This window comes from Zootermopsis nevadensis, unplaced genomic scaffold, assembly GCF_977971745.1.
Source record: "Zootermopsis nevadensis isolate Lab colony 2312 unplaced genomic scaffold, Znev_1.0 Znev_ptg000026l, whole genome shotgun sequence".
In the NCBI taxonomy this organism is placed as follows: domain Eukaryota; kingdom Metazoa; phylum Arthropoda; class Insecta; order Blattodea; family Termopsidae; genus Zootermopsis; species Zootermopsis nevadensis.
The window spans coordinates 480,873-498,549 of record NW_028259158.1 but is presented as its reverse complement, the minus strand read 5'-3'; the positions used below and the strand labels follow the sequence as shown (position 1 = coordinate 498,549).

The window sequence follows — 17,677 nt, the reverse complement described above, 5'->3', positions numbered from 1 at the left end:
TTCCATATTTTTAATGTCTAATTTAACTTCAATGGAATTTTAATCTGTGTTTCTGTTACATACTAAATTTTAAATTTGTGTTTTACAGAAAGAGATACGCACATTTATTACTATTAATGTGATAGACTCTATCAGAACTGTAAATTCATCTTTTAAATTGGGTTTATTCTTGAAATAAAAGTAATCCATTATGTGAAGAACAAAGATTAACACAAGCCCCAAGTCCCATACGCCAGAAAATAGGAAAATGTACATACTGTATTGTAAGTATTGTTGTGTTTTTAGGGCATACCACACAATAAATATAGGAATTATATCATTTTCCTTCCATTTGTAAGATGGATTCATACCTTTTATGTAACAATAATGCAGAACAGCGTATCTTTATTACCCATTGTTAAAGATATTTGTCTTCAAGAACAGATCTTGGTAGTTGCACCATTTTTTCTCAATTTTTAGCTGCCGATTTCTTCTCGGTGGTGACCACGGCCGCTCGAAGTACTTTCCTCCTGAGGAATTCTCGCCACTGGTTGAAAGTTTACTGCCCCAGCAAGTGTTGTCAATTGATCCATGCTTTTACTTTGGAAACCTTAATAAGGTTGTTCTTTCTGGACCTTGGCCTGTGGAAGATGATACTGCCTTTGTACCAACACCCGTTGACACTACAGCTGTAAGTGAACTGCTAGTTAATTACTAGATATTCAAATATTTCTGTGGTACATTTTCTGATTTCAGGTGTATTTTATTTTGAACTATTAGTACTTTAACATATATGATTTACAATATACACATTTTGGTACATGAGCTATCAACAGTGCTTAATTATTTGTGTATTAGAAGAGGTTGTTGTTAGTACATTTCTCAATCTGTTACTTCACATGTCTTGTATGTAATAATTATTAATAATGTAAGATTGCAGTTAAAAGTAGTAAAATATTCTATTGGCCATTCTCATAATTATATTTTTAAGACGCAGACAAACATCGATGCCTTGAGTGGGACTTGAACTCATGGTTGCAGCGGCCAGGCGCACGAGGTCCATGCCTCAGACCGCGTGGCCACTGCGCCGGCATGTGTTTTACCTTCTGATAAGAAGAAAAGGATATATTTTGTCTGGTTTTTCAAATGCTGTGAAGGAAGCTTTATTTTCTTTGTACAGAGAAATATTACAGGAACATTTAAAAACGTTACAATAGGCTGCATTTTAGAAGAATATTTAAATACCCATAAGAGTAGATTCTTCTGCGGGACATAGCATCATCCGTTATGTCCTGCTTTTCTGTCATATAAGACGACACACACTGTGCTGGGAATTTTTATTCTGTAGATAAATTTAGTATTCTAAAACATTACATTATATAGCTAAGGTGTGGACGCAGGCTAGAACAGATTGTAAGTGAACTCTGTGTTGCAGTATACACAAGAAACTACTTCCCCTATTCATCCGTCAAATAAAATAAAGCTCTTTGTACTGTGCAGAAAGCTTGAAGTGTTTATACAGCTACATGTGATGGTAATTTGCATGACGATTTGTTATAGCGATTAAATTTTATTAGATACAATTTTATGCATCTTTTTCTGGTTGTCTTTTTGTAAAACAATTTCCTTTCTGTTTTAGGTAACACTTCCAACTTACGTGGAGAGTATAAGAGACCGTCTAGCAGAAAACATTCATGAAATGTGGGCTACGAACAACATTGAAGCTGGCTGGCAATATGGCGAAAGACGAGATGGCGTGAGAAAGATCCATCCGTGTCTCATTCAGTTTGAGAGGTTGCCACCAGCTGAGAAACGTTATGACTCCCAACTTGCTGTACAGACACTGAAGTAAGTTATCAAAAACTTATATTGATTTTACATTATACAGTACAATTTAGCTAGTTTAAAATTTAGGAGTTAAATTTTCCATTCAGGCCTGTAATTTAAAACTAAGCAAGTTTGTAAAATAAGTCAATCCTGTTTATTATGATTTGCTCTCATAATGAATACATTCAGCAACCTAATAAGGGATACTGGAATATGTGCGTAACAAAACATTCATGAGATTATTGAGTTTTGTGGTCATATACCAGGAGAACATGCTGCTGCCTCCATCTTTAGGGTTAAAATATAAGGAAGTCATTGTGTTATATTGAGGTAAGTGCAGGATTAGGCCAGAGAGAAAAGTACTTTTTGGGCAGTCAGAGTTGTTTGATCGATGGAGAGGTGGAGGAGGTTCCAGAACTTTAGGAGTGGCGAACAAGAAGAGGGAATGGCCAGGTCAAAATGTTGCATGTTTCTTATCCATAGATAGAACCTTGAAGATGCCTGTCTTCTGGGTTGTAGCATTGTGTAGTCTGGTAGAAGATTACCGACGTTTCAGAAGTCCTTGCCACCTCCATCATCAGGGTGATCACCCCGACATGTGGCAGATCAGGGTGATTGCCCCGATGATGGATGGCAATCTTCATCCACAAACATATAACTCCTTTTTCTGATTCTCACACATTTAATTTTTGAGAATCTGACAATACAAGGGTTTCTGTGAACATAAATATGATAATTTATGGCAATGTACTTAATGAAAGTTGAAGTGTATTTGCAACAAATACATATGAATGTGTAAACACTATTATTATTTTAGAACTGTAATGGCTTTGGGCTACTACTTAACGATGGATAAGCCTCCATCTCGCATCAAGTCTGTTCGTCTTCCAAATGAACCATTTCTACAGTCAAATGGCTACAAGCCAGCTCCATTGGATCTTAGTGCTATAGCTCTCACTCCTAAGATGGAGGAATTGGTGGATCAACTGGCAGAAAATACCCGTAATCTGTGGGCAAAGGAACGAATTCTGCAGGGGTGGACGTATGGCTTGAATGAGGTAATTATGCATCTTAACCTTTAAAATACAGCTATTTAAATCCCCCCCCCCCCCCCCCACATTTAGGTGTTTTAAATATTTGTATTTTTTTGCGATGTCACTGAAAGAAACCCATGCCTCAAAGTTGATTATTCAATTACAAATAAATCTCTGACAGTCTTAGAAGCTCATAAAAGCATTTCAGACAAAAGAGTATCTTATTTTATATGTATATAAAGCATTTAATAATGTCATGATGAAATGGGGCAGCAGTGTCCCATTTTCCCATTTGGATATTCCTACTGGGCCACATGTCCCATTCGGACTTCAGAGGTTAAGTTTTGCCTACTTATTGCAGTGGGTTTATGAATTTTTATTTTGTTGTGTTTTCTGAAAACATGATTCTCTCATTAAATCTAATTTTGAATTCAGAGCGACACACTTATGTAAGATGCTGCACTGACGTACGTACATATTTTATTACATTCCATGGATCCATAAGATAGTCAGATGACAATAGGATGTGGAAAAGGTCATAATAATAATACAATACATATTATAAAGTACAATTCATACTATTATATAAATTACAATACAAACAAAGGGTTCACCTAGAGAAATGATAAGTTACAAATAGATCTACCCATTACACACAGAATAAAATTTATCACTTACTTGTAGACATTAGAAATTCATCGACAGAGTAAAAGGAGTGTGTAATTAAGTATCTTTTTAATGTTACCTTAAATTGCTCCTTCTTACTTACAAGACTGACTGGACTGAGACATAAAGAGTAATTTTAGTTTGAAGGTATTGAATTTTTATAAGTGTAATTTCAGTCGGGGTCACTAAATTCTTGGACTATGTCCATCACCTGTGTTTTTAAAAAGAACACCTACTCAGTTGGGTCTCACTGAAAGAGCTAACCTCAACAACTGTTTCTATTGGATCCAACTGAGTAAGTGTCCCTCCCCACTTTTTAACCTGAGGACAGAAGATTCAGCTTCTGAAATGTAGCGAGTTTTTTTTTTAAAAAAAAAAACATGATGGACATAGTCCGAGAATTCATTGTTCTCGATTGTAAAACACCATCGTCAGTACCCTTTAAAATTGACTTGTAATTTCAGTGTAGATCAATATTTAGCATACAGTGTGATCCGAAGTATTTTCTTTGTACAGTTTAAATAAGACAAAGTTTATCTGCTTTGTTCATTAAAATATATAAATGTGAAAATTATACCAATAAATAAAGTATAATCATTCTGCCTACATTACATGACTGATACAGTGTAAATGGCAGCTAGTTTTTTTGCGTATGTGACCATAAATTTTTAAAAAAAATGTAATACCTTTCAGGATTCTGATATGAAGAGGAGTCCACATTTGGTTCCTTACAGTAAAGTGGATGATGCTATCAAGAAAGCAAACCGGTATGTATTAAATTGTAGCTGTGGCATTTGTGTTTTCTGTGTATGTAGTATGGCTGTAGCCCATTGTATTCTAATACTAAGCCTTACATCTCATATGAAGAGGCCAGAAAGTAACCACCATTACAGTGAATCATTGAATTTTGATTGTAATCTTAGCCACTTAACGTTAATGCCGCAGCATTCGACTATAGTTGAATGTCTGTGAATTACCATAATCTGTGAAAGACAACAAATAATAATTTTCTCTCAGTACCGTGATATTTTACTTTGCTCCTTGAGTTATAAAAATGCATTTTTGTTGGTGTGCATAGACACGCCATCTAATTTGACAAATTTCAAATTGTGCATAATGTCACATGGCTGTAACCTAAACCACCTAAAGATTTTCAGATTTTATCTTAAAATTACATTGTTTTAGGAAAGCATTGAAACAATAATTTTTTAGCAAAAGGATGTTTGGAAACTTTCAAATCTATTGGCATTCTTGACCACGGTTTTTACATTTATTATTGGGTTTTTTTCATTCTCTCTGTTTGTCCTTTGGAAACATTTGCCTTGCATAATACTTTCTAAATTTCTGTCTATGTTGTCATAATATGAGGTTACAGTGTGTCTTAATTTGGTTGGTAGAAGTTTCGATATGGTGGCAAAAGATTGAACTGATATATTTATATTCCCACCAGTGAACGTGTTAGAAGGTAAGCTATGAAGCACATAAAATTTCCTGAATGTTGTGGGTGTACATAACTTCGCTATTTTGTATTATCAGGGACACAGCAAGTGAGACTGTTCGAACATTGCTGGCCTACGGATACAACCTGGAGAGCAACTTGAAGGTATGTTTTAAGGAATTGGTCGTTCAGAGGTGTGTTGGAAACAAAAATTTTAATTCTGTGTTGATTTCCAACATGTGCACTGTTCAACAGACTTTATATTTGGTTTATTCTCTGTTCTTAATTATGCAAGATTTTTTTTCATATAGCTTTGGAACAACGGCTAAGTGGCACTGAATTTAACGCCTCAAAGCCTTGACATTAAAATGTTCTAATTATGCTTTGTAACAGTCAAATGTTCAAAGATTATCCTGCACCATGGAGTGTGTGATGTTTCGAATTAGGAATATAGGCAGAGGAAGGAGGTTTAGAAAAGTTTAATTTGCGAGTTAGGAGAACAGAAAATGTAACAGCATCATTCTGTTTCAGCCGCAAGAAGTAAGCATATGGCATTCAGAACATACAGAGTAGAGAAGAATTATGCAGTCAGTACAGGAAAATGGTAAGTTACTGTATAGCAACTGAAAAGCATGAGTGAATCAAAATATAACATGTTATATTTTTGAGGATATCAAAATAACATGTATAGACAATTTTGACTCATATCAATTTTATACAATATATTCATGATGACAGTAAAAGTAGATGATTCTAAAATGGTTATCAACACACAGAAGTTTTCTTTTTTGATAATATTGTTTAGTTGCAAAAAAAACTGCTGCTGTTGATGGAATGAAAAAAAAGTGGTAACTTTTTAAATGGCATTTCTTGTTCCCCATAGAAAATTTTTTTGATTTATAAGAATTGGTACTAAATATTATTACCCTTTCTACACAATTTTTACATGTAGTTTTGTCCTGTAAAATTCACAGTATGTTTCATTCACATTGGTGTATTCAGTACATTTTTATATGATTTGGCAATAAAATATCCAATACAAATTATGCGTATGCTAGTTCTATCAGTGGGCACACTGTGCTCTGTTATCATATGTGTTTATCCTGATTTTATAAATTATTACAAAATCTTATATCTGCTGCACAGCTGTTATAGTTTTATTCCAAATAGTTCTTGCTTTTTTGGGATGTTCTACTATAAATTATAAATTATTCATGGCCAAATTTTGTGTAGGGTGGTGGCCTCAAATGGCTCGTCATAATCTGAATTACTCTACCCCTGTTTCCCCTTTTGTGTTGTGTCATGCTTTGTGTCACAACAGTATCATCACTTTGTTCTGAGGTTGCTTGCATTCTATATCAGAGACATTGTTTTTCAGAATCAGAATTAAATACCAACTCTTCAGTGCTGTTCAACATTTTAGCTTTCCCAATATGGAAATTCATTCTTTACACATAATCCATTACTTTTGTGTGGTCGTTAATCCGGCAGGTACTTTGAATTTGAGATTATGACTGCAGGCCCAATGCGCGTTGGTTGGGCACATGCTGATTGCAGCCCTGGATGTCAGCTTGGCAGTGATGAATACACTTGGGCATTTGATGGCTATAATGTAAGTACCTCGTTGTCCAATTTTTCTCAAGTTACATTAATAATTATTTTGAGACCCCAAGATTCTCACAGCTTTGAAACATTGGTATTTATCTAAGATCCGACATAATGTGACAACCCAGAAGAACTACACTATCAATAATCATTGTGTTGCTAGATCTGTTACTGATACCACAGTAATCAGTGACATCTGATCTATAAATCTGGACTCATTTTAGTGAAGCTGCATTCAGTGTAATAGAAAAATAACGTGTCACATACAATATTGCATAAAAGTCACTGATCTAAAAAATATCAGTAATATAACAATTGTACCTGTTAAGTGTACAATGTCAAAAGCATTGTCCAACTTTCTGCTATCACTCTGCCATGTAGCTTATATGTGCTCAGTTTATGATGCATTGCACATAATTATCCAGCAGACAGATGTCTTGCAAAAATAAAATACTCGTAGCGGCAACACAAAGGTGCACTTTGCGCACTAAATTCTGGCATAATACTGTTGTTCTAATTAGTTTGACTATTCTTTTGGATAAATAGTTGGAATTATTAGTGTCCTTATCATATGTCTATGTAAATCAATTTTTAGGATACTCATTCTTTTATTCATATAAAAATATGGTGGTATCAATTACTTAACATTTAATTGGTAAAATTATCTTCAGCATTCTAAATATTGTCTGTGATGGGCTTCTTAAAAAGAACCATCAGATGCCTTTAAATTGGAGATAATCTGTTTTATGGATAGAATTTTGCGTGCTTAATAAAGTCTGGTTGTATGTACAATAAGCTCCCACTTATCCAGGCTAATAAAAGGGAGAAACACAAATAATTGAGAAAGACAGGTAATGCAAAATATTTTATTTTTTGCGTTCACTAAGCTTCACTATTTACTTTCATATATATATATATATATATATATATATTACACAAGTGATATTAATTTTGAGAAATGGTTTGTAATGGCTGCCTGTTACTGTGAACAGTTAGACTCCTCCTCACAGCCAGCAGTTTGAATTTACCTGGCAGCTGTAGTATCACCGCATGTGAACGCTCTCTGACCCACGTAGTCTAGCAAAGTGTCCACGTACTGTAGCACCATGTTACGACTGTCACATTCATTACTTTCTCCCTCTTCACTCTTATTTTCCTTCTCATCTTCTCCCTTTTGTTTCATGGCAGTGTTGACAGATGCCCATTTCTGACATGTGCTTGAAGGTCAGTTCACATGCTTGACTTCATAGCCGTTCTTTGTTGTATTGTAAACATTTTCAAAACTCCTTATAGCACACACCATGTCAAGAATTTCAGACTTGCTAATGTCATTATTAGGAAAGCCTTGAATATTATCTTCTTCTAGACCTGAAAGAAGTTTCCTCTGTGATCAAACCAATTCACAGAAGACCATACCTGAGATGTGGCATCATTGACACTATATCTCTCTCCCTGTACTGCAGTTTTATGAACAAAGTATTGTTGCTTGTATCTGGTCAGCCATCCAGTGGATGCATTGAACTCGTCCAATCCCGAAGCTTCATAAAAAAAAACTTGGTGTTCTGTGCGCTGATGTGGCCAAAATCTGATGTTCTTTCTGCTCATTACTGGTTTAACCACTGAAGGAATGCAACATTCACCTACTGATATGATAGAAACACCACTATCAAAGTTCCTTACAAATTCCATTAAGTTAATTTTATTGTTCGTTATGTCACGTATGGTTTGTATCGCTATCCCAAAATCTATGGCTAATTTTATCGCTGATTTTCTAGTCTAAAATTTGTCAGGTAACTCAAGCTTTGTGTTACTGTCAGTACAATTTACTTCAGCCATTATACGTAGGATTCACAAGTGTTAACTCTCATTTTCACCTAACTGATGCACAGTACAACTTGACGGAACTGTCAATGATATTTGAAGAGAAACAGTCAATCAGTTGTGGCCATTGGAACAAACCTCCTCTTCCCACCACTGATACCAACTATAAGTAACCATAAGCAAGATTGTTCGATCATATCTTCTGTAGACCCTCCTAAAACCAACCTCCACCCTGAATTGAATATTGTGACGCAGAAAGATGTTGAAAGCCTAATTTACATGTGTCCATATTTATGCAAAAAGAAATTCTTTTATGAAGTCATGAACAAGTAATCAACACATGGATATTTGGGAGTTTAGTGTTTATTAAACCTAATTTAAGCCTTGAAGCAGGATTTAAGTATTAAGTACCAGTGCACTTATTGATAAGAAGGCTGAAGTTGTATGCCTGTACTTAAGTACCATGAGGATAAAGAGTTATGCATTCATTACAACTGTTAAATGTGATCAGATTAAGTTTGCATGGCAGTGGATTTTATGAAGATGACTGTCTTCTGGGATGTTATAATGTGCAGAACTTGACTGATGTTTCAAAGGTACTGACTGCAAACTGTTATCATCACCATCCATTGCATTACCTGGTGATGCAATATCTTAGTAGACAATCATCTTCACTATTATACTTTTCAATTCACGTTTTCTATAAAGTACCAAAATGTTTCATTCACTGGGCAGCAAAATGACTATATACAAAATTTTTGCAAGTGTTCAAGCACGGAGGATCAGTTATTCATATTCAGATTTATAAATCTGCGCTGGAAAATCGATATTATATTCCAATGTTACGATGTATGATGAAAGTATTGAATGACAGTGAAACTTTAATTTGACATCACTTAAACTGTGGTGACAATTTTTCACATGCAGTGTCTATGTTTTTTTTTGTTTCTTGGCGTCACTTGGTGATTATGTAGGCCATCAAGATACACTTTGGTGCTAGCGATCCATTTGGCAGGCAATATCAAGTAGGAGATGTAGTGAGCTGTTTCCTAGACTTGTTCGATAGAACTATCAGTAAGTAAATAAATGTCTTGTGTTAGGGACCCGATGTGGTGTGTGGGTTGCACGCAGCCCATATGAATCATTTAACATTATTAACTAGGTAACTGCATTTCTAATAGAATGTGACTTTCATGGATAATTCAAGGTATATTAGAGGTGATCCGTATGGATATAAATATGTATGCTTGCAATGTGAATTTTGTGTTATTATAATAACAAACGTAAGTATCTGCGTAATTGAGCTAAACGGTGCCTGAGTTTTGAATATGCCTTGTTTCATGTTTTAGTTTATATTATAATTTCTATTTTAGTATGCATTGCTGTTCGCCACGGTGGTCTAGCGGATAGAACGCTGGCCTTGTAATCCTGGGGTCCCGGGTTCGATTCCCGACGGTGCCCGAATTTATAATTTGTGTTGGGCAAGGCCGTGGTCTAGGCAACACGGAGTTTTCCTCCGGGGGCTTCCCCGGTTTCTCCGTGGCATCCCAACAATTACTCCATAATCCATACACACAGAAGAAGGCAATGGCAAACCACTTCTGGATCATCTGCCAAGAACGTATATGAACAGGTCCCAGTCCGAGAAAAGGATGGAAGGATCCTGTTCATATGGACCTGTCGTCAGACAGAACACTAAATAAATAATAAAATGCATTGCTGCCACCTTGAACCTAAGTAAATGAGCCTTTCAACTTGTGTGTAGTTCATTTATTTTGACATTATTTCTTTATTTTTACAGTTGTCTATCTTTGATTTATTTAGAAGTAAATCTTAGATTGCAGACAAAAAATTATGATTTCTGAGAAACTGTAGAGTTTCACAAGTAATGTCACAAAATTATGAACCTCATTCTTAAACATCTTTCTTAATGATTTTATTTTGTGGTTATTCAGTTTTAAAGTGTAGGTCAGTGGCATTCAGTTCAGGCACACGAGCGCATGACCTAATTTATGTTTATACATCCACTGTTTGAGTGATGTGTTTAACACCACAACAGTTATCTTATTGTGAAACAATGTAAACAGTCGTGAAGTCCCTGTAAGAGAAAGCTCGTGCAGCCCACCACCCATAGCAGTTTTGAGTAGCCCCAGTACATGTAATCAACTATGCACCTCAAGGATTACCTGCATATGTGTCACAGTTTTTCTTCCGCCATTTGTTATAGAATTTGTTTGCCTATATGGATGCATATTTTAAGACGTTTATCCCTCCATGTCCTTGCGAATTTGTTGTAATCAAATCTGTTTGTTGTGGCCTTTCTAAAGGGATATTTTATTTTAATATCACCGCAGTTAAATATTAAGTAGTTGAATGATTAAGAACAATTATAAATAAAATAGCAAACATTTAAGCACAGTTATTTAACATTTAAGTCTAGAAACATACAAAAGATTGATTTTGAAACATGGCAGATGATTGCTGATATTCTGCAAATGATTTATTTAAACATGCTGTCATTGGCTCTGACTACGTAGCATTGAGTGATTGGATGATTAATGAATAATGAATTGGAAATGATATGGAAGTGATCCTGGTCTAATTTAAGTTACTATCCTCGCAATTCCTGGAAGGACCTCGCTCGTGATTGTTTGGTCACCGGGCTGAGATTTAAACCTGGAACCTCCAAAATACAAATCAGGATTGTTATCCACTTGGCTGTAACATTCAGCAAATATTTCGTACAGGCAAAAGTATTTATTTTTATTATGAAATTCCTTTCTTACTGAGAAGGTATGCGAAAAAGGATTATAAGTTTAACCCAGAACATGTAACAACTTTTTTCATTTACATAAAAGCAAAATTGAATGAAATGAAAACATTTTAAAATTGATATTTCTGACAGTTTTCTCATTGTTTAACTTTCTAAAATGAGTATATCAAACAGAATATTGACATATTGTAATTGAATGCCAGGTTGGTTCTTTAGTACGATTCATATATTTCCAATTCTTGTTCACTATTATCAGTTCTGTCATCCCTTAAGTGCCAGATCATATAAAAAACTTAAAAGGCCCCAAAATCTTAGAAAAATGACATGAAACATCATCATCAGTATCATGCAATGCCTTCAACGATTGATCATTTTACACACAAATTACAAATGGTCATGGGGTTTGGGGAGGGGGTGCAGTGGGAGTACAAAGTTTGTTAACTGAGGATGCAGGTTTTCTTAAGGCTGGTCCTGATTACACTACTGTGCATTCTGAATGTCGGAGCATTGCGGCGTAAGAGTAATGCTGTGTTAATTGTTCAGGTCACTATAAAATTATCTGCTACTTGCTCCTGGTGCAGCCCACCAATGGATGTACGGTCAACTGGATAGAGGTGTTGGATTGAGATCAATTGAAGTGTCAGAAATATTTATTGAAAGTTGTCAACACAGTTGCGAAGGTCATGCTACACATGAGAATAACATGGTATTACAAGTTACTGCCATGGTCAGCATCAAAGTGCAAGTGTAGATTGGGAATAAAATGCTGAAAACAGTTAAAGCAAGTCCTTTAAGAGCATTTAATAAAAGCAACAGTGAGACATGGCTCCAACCCAAAGTTGAATTTTACTTTGTATTTACAAATGCGTCGCATGTTTTGTGGATAGCATAACCAGGTTTCTTCCATGCAGAGAAACATACAAGCAGACTCTTACATGATATCCAGCCTGCCTTATGTAATTTTTATACTGCTGAAGGAAGATGATGTCCCGCGTCGTAGCCGCGCAGTCCGAGGCATCATGCTTCGGACTGGTGATACAGAACGCGTGCTGGTTCGAGTCTCGGGGGAGAAGAAATTTTCTCGTGAGCTTTCGGCCAGCGTATGGGACCGGTGCCAACCCAGCATCCTGAGGAAATTGGGGAGCTACAATGAGTAGCGTACTCCAGTCAGGAAAGCTAGCAATGGCTGGGGGTTCGTCGTGCTGACCACACGTCACCCTATATCTGGTCGGGTGATCGTTCACCTCTGCTTAGGCATGTGGACGTGAGGCCAGCAGTCAAGTTAGTCGGCTTTGGCTCTCTGGAGCTGTTACTCCACGGATTATTATTATTATTATGAAGGAAGAAGATGAACATATTTTGTTGTTCTGTCAGCAATGATTAACACAGCAAAATATTTACTTGGCAGAGCGAGTTTCACTGTCTTTGGATCTCTGTGACCAGTCCAGGAAACAAGTGTAATCAAGGCTCTTTCATCAATATTTTCTCCGCAGATGCGTTCATAAAATTGTTGCAAATGACTTTTTGTCATTTAATAGCTTGCGCTGGCTTTGATAAAAATATTTTTAAGCTGGATTCATGGGTCATATGATCAGTGTTTTTCTCTGGATGATCTCTTCTAAACTTTCATGTTCTTGGAAGTAAATATATACTTTCTGGTGCAGTTTTTCTGCTATAGATGTAGCCATGTCAATGGCATATGGATGCATTAAACTGGTGGACGTGTGGGCAGTCCTCGATTTACTTGCATAGTTAAAGTTCCCTATTTTTGAATCAGCTTTGGCACCTTCTCATGATACACATATATTACTTCCATCGCATGGTCTGTAGAAGGCGTGACTGTGCCCTGGCAGGGAAAAGGCTGTCACCACTGCACTCAGCAACCCACAATTTGTCAAATGCACACGCTTTTGTGTGAAAGTACATGGTTGACTGAAGATACTGCCCTCGTCAGTAAAGGAGTAAAAAAAGCATATAGTGCTATACTAGAGATTATGTGATCTGCTCATTTTTGTAGAGTTGAATTAATTAGCTATTCTAGACACATTAATTTCTATCTGTTTTGAAGGTAGTTAACTGTAGAAAGTACGCAGCTGAATAACACCATTACGTAGAGCATCTGCAAAATATTAATTTCTGGATCACAATCCCATTTAAGAAGTAGTGATATGAAGGCACTGGTTTGATGTTAAAATTTGAGCTATTATACTGTTGTGTTATAATATGAGACCCTCCTAAATATAAAACATAAAAATGTATCTGTTTTACAAAACTTTACACTTGACTTCCATTTTTTAGAATTTTTATTTAAAAGAAAAACCAAAGTGTCTGCTTTGTTAGTATTTACTTGGATTTAGCGACACTTGTTTATAGCACACACTTAAAATTAAAAATTTATTTGCCTATATCACCACCTCTTTAACTGGTTCTCATGCATGAATTATGCAGCTATTGACCACTAAATCCAGACTGGTTTAGGGAGAATCTGAGTTATTATTATTATTAAGTGTTCTGTCTTACGACAGGTCCATTGCTCTGCCCAAAAAGAGCTCTCCAGTTTTCCCTATTCTCAGCTTCTCGTTTTAACTCCTGGAACGTCATCTTCTTTCCTTGTTTAAGGTCGTCGGTTAGCTGTATCAATCTTCTTCCCAGTCCTCGCTTTCCTTCAACCTGGCCTTCGATGATATCACTCAGTAATCCATTCCTTCTCATAATATGTCCCAGCCAGTTAGCTTTCCTTCGTGTAATCGCCTGCAGAATGTTTCTTTGCTCGTTGACTCTCCTCAATACTTCTTCGTTGGTCACTCGATCCGTCCACCTGATCTTCTCTATTCTTCTCCAACACCACATTTCAAAACTCTCCAGGTATTTCTGTTCCTTCTTCCTGAGTGTCCAAGTCTCTGCTCCATACGTAACACTTCACTAGTTTCTTCTTCATCTCCAAGCCCAACTTGCTAGTGAGAAGTATCCTCTTCTTGACGAAAGCTGCCTTGGCCATGGCTATCCTTGCTTTTACTTCCTTGGTGCATAGGGCGTCCGTCGTGACTATGCTTCCCAAGTACTTGAAATGCTCCACATTCTCCAGCGGTTGGTTTCCAATTACAACGTTCAATGGTTCTGCTCTCGGTACAACTTGTTAATTGCATTTTTTCTGAGAAGAGGTAAAAATTGTCTTATAATTACTTGTATATTCTTGAAGCAAGTATCCATGCAGCCAGCAGTCTACTGTTCTGAAGTATATTCAAATGAAGGTGTCTCTGAAAATGTAGAATTTCCTTACCCACTGTTTCATCGCAAATAAAGTGGATGGTATATGTAATGCATGTGCACATATATGCAGTACATATACACAAAATAATGTGTATGAATAACATGGACAGTCCATGACAATTCCAGGCTGAAGCTTATTTAGCAGTTGTAGTTCTCGTGTGAGTTTTTATTTAGTGCGGATACTCGTTGTAAGTAGTCTCATGGATGGGACATGGACTAGGACAGCTTGGTCGTAGGACAAAAATACTGATCAGAAATATAAATTGATGTAAAATATATAATAAAATTCAGGTCAATACACAAAACTTGATTTAGATGTTAAAATTTAAATGTTAAAATTTAAAATTTAAATTTGCGCCATTCATCACTAAGGATGTTACATTAGAGCGCTTTCATTCAACATCCTTATAGTGATGAATGGCGCAAATTTAAATTTTAAATTTTAACATTTAAATTTTAAATTTTAACATCTAAATCAAGTTTTGTGTATTGACCTGAATTTTATTATATATTTTAATCAAAAAACACAAACATGACGCATGTAAACCTTAAACTTGATGTATTTACTCTGATTTGTGACTGTAAGGAAAGTTAATGAAAAGTATCTTGTGGCATCTGTCAATCGTGAAACATCTTGTCAAGTAAAAAATAATTGGTTTGAGTACTTTTTATATATCTTGTATAAATTGTCGTATTATGTAATTTAGTCACAACAGACAAAATGTATATTTACATGATTTTGATAGGTTCTGTTTATGTGGTTTATCGGTACAGAATGGGATGCAGCATGCCAAGGGAAGTGTTTATTACTACATTAAATTTTCAGTATAATGAACTCCACTGTAACAAAATATCAGTATAATGAAAATATTGGTCATTCCCTACGCAAGATGAACAATTATTTTTCCATTTGCGGATATTGTTACAAATACATGATGTGCCACTCATTTGAACAAAACTCATTGACCTTTGTGTATTAAAATGTGATGTTATTAATTTATTTATTGCATTTCACTACAACAGAACTTTATTATTATGAATATAGTAAATTAATCCAACAAGATTATAGTAGGGTTTTCCTCACCAATCACTCAGATTTTAGAATGCGAAGGATACTAACATCTGTTACTTACAATTCAGTATTATAATACAAAACATTAAGTACATATCTGTGTAAGCGTATTCAACGCTACTGCTGTTTGTTTTTGTGTGTGTCAAATCTTTTGAAAGTACTGTGTTTTCAGTAGAAGCTTTCCTTTTTATGATTTTTATAAAAAGTAAAAAATACATTTGAAAATTAATCAATATCTATTCAACGTTTATCTCGTCTACAGTCTCCGTTGTAGGTAAAATGCATCGGTCCACAAGTGATGCAGACTTAAATCGATATAATGGTGTACAGGGAATGGTTAATAACCAGGATTCACTAAAAGACGACGAGTCTTAAAAATTTTGTGTTCATGTGTTTGACCTAATTTGATTGTATATTCATAAGTTACTGTAGTATATGTTAATTAAATTTTGAGTTTTAGGTAATCATCTGAAGTAATGATTTTGTCTTTCAGGGAGGTTTGTAAAAATGAATATATCGTTCCGTTGGGTCCAGAGTTAAAGGAATTATATGAAGATCCTGCAATGGACCATAGTCTGCGCTGCCTAAAAACAGAATCAGTAAGACCACAGATGAATATGACAGACGTACATTTTTAAATTATTGTAAGAAGAATAGAAAATATTATTAGAATTCTGTTTTGCTAATAAAATGTTGTTAAACTTGTTGTACTCTGTGAAAAAGGAGAAAATATGTACACACACGTGCACGTAAAAACTTTATAATGCTGAATCAGGATTACATTTTTTTTGATATTGGGAACCTGTAGGCTACCTTCCTGATTCAAATTTATTGAAGTCTGTGATGTGATTGGTTCTTATTCTTGCAGTTACAGTTCAATCCTGTTTGGATTAAAGCAACAAATTGGATTAAATATTTCTTAAACTGCATGTTTGAATACAAGTACAGTGATCCCTTGGTTCCACAGGGTCCCATTTTTATATTAATGATAAAAAATTTAATAAATGATATGTTTGTATCATATGGCCAGTCAGATTGCTTCTAAGTCGAATATTTACGTATTCAATAAATTCAATTAAAGATAAAGATTTCCGTCTTCTGGGTTGTTGCGCCGTGTAGTCTGGTCGATGTTAACCAACGTTTCGGAGGTCAGACTGCCTCCGTCATCAGGGCGATGAGTATGAAGATTGCCATCTTCTGGGTTGTTGCACTACATAGTCTGGTCGATGTTAACCAACGTTTCGGAGGTCATACTGCCTCCGTCATCAGGGCGATTAAAGATAGTTTTTGTGGGTCCAGTTACAAGAGACTACTGCGTATAAATTGTATAAACTTGGGCATTTGTGGAATGGTTTGGTTTGATTTATTCTTTATAAAGAGCTGTGCGTGTACTGATGAAAATGTTCGATGTTTTTTCAGGCCCTCGCTGAAATTGGTGGACCGTTCGTTCCTGGTTGAAGATGTTGTTAAGTCGCTGATCATGATTGATCCAGGGACTTGGGATGAATCATTTCAGAAAGGTAATTTTTGTACGTGTATAATAATTTGAGATAAAAGCTGGGAAGAGAGAGCATTTAAATATTAACCTTTCTTGGCCTTGCATTATGGCTTATGTGCATTCAAGCTGGCCACTAGCATACAACTAAACCATTAATGTTTTAGGTACGACATCTAAATTCCCGTGGTCTACGCACATGTATATAAAGTGATCCTTGTTACAAAATACAGTGTATTTATTGCATTTTTAAGCTTAGAATGTCAAATGAAAGCTCTGTTCTTGAGAATGAACCCATTTACCTGAACGTAAAGTTTTTGTAAAAATCTGTCTTTATATACGTAACTACTTTACATTTATTTTCAGTTATTTCAGGTTTCTTTAGGCCCGAACCCTCAGTTTTGTAGTTGTGTCGTACGACCCGACTGTTCTTGCCTCGACACAGGGTCTGTGAAGTTATTTCTAGACTGAGTTAGCTGTATGAATAACTTTTAATCTTTTCCTGTCAATTCACGATACAAAATTGCCCACATTTTCCATGATGATTTGATATCTGAAATGAACTCTTATCACATTGGAGGGAGTGAAATTAAATTTATTACTTCTTCTTACATTCAGAGTTTGTTGTCCTGCTGCTGACCATATGACTGCACCTTGACAATTTATTGGTAAAAATTGTCTACATGATAAGTAAGTC

At 35.5% G+C, this 17,677-nt stretch overlaps 1 pseudogene across 1 annotated transcript in view; it reads left to right on the top strand.

Annotated features, from left to right (window-relative positions):
- The window catches only part of LOC147872528 (ryanodine receptor-like), a 51,879-nt pseudogene that overhangs the window by 10,608 nt on the left and 23,594 nt on the right, over positions 1-17,677 (top strand). Inside the window, exons 10-16 of the transcript XR_015537146.1 lie at positions 460-670; positions 1,619-1,827; positions 2,624-2,864; positions 4,200-4,273; positions 5,043-5,109; positions 6,459-6,556; positions 16,905-17,005. The product of XR_015537146.1 is annotated as a ryanodine receptor-like (transcript). The remainder of the gene's footprint in view (positions 1-459; positions 671-1,618; positions 1,828-2,623; positions 2,865-4,199; positions 4,274-5,042; positions 5,110-6,458; positions 6,557-16,904; positions 17,006-17,677) is intronic.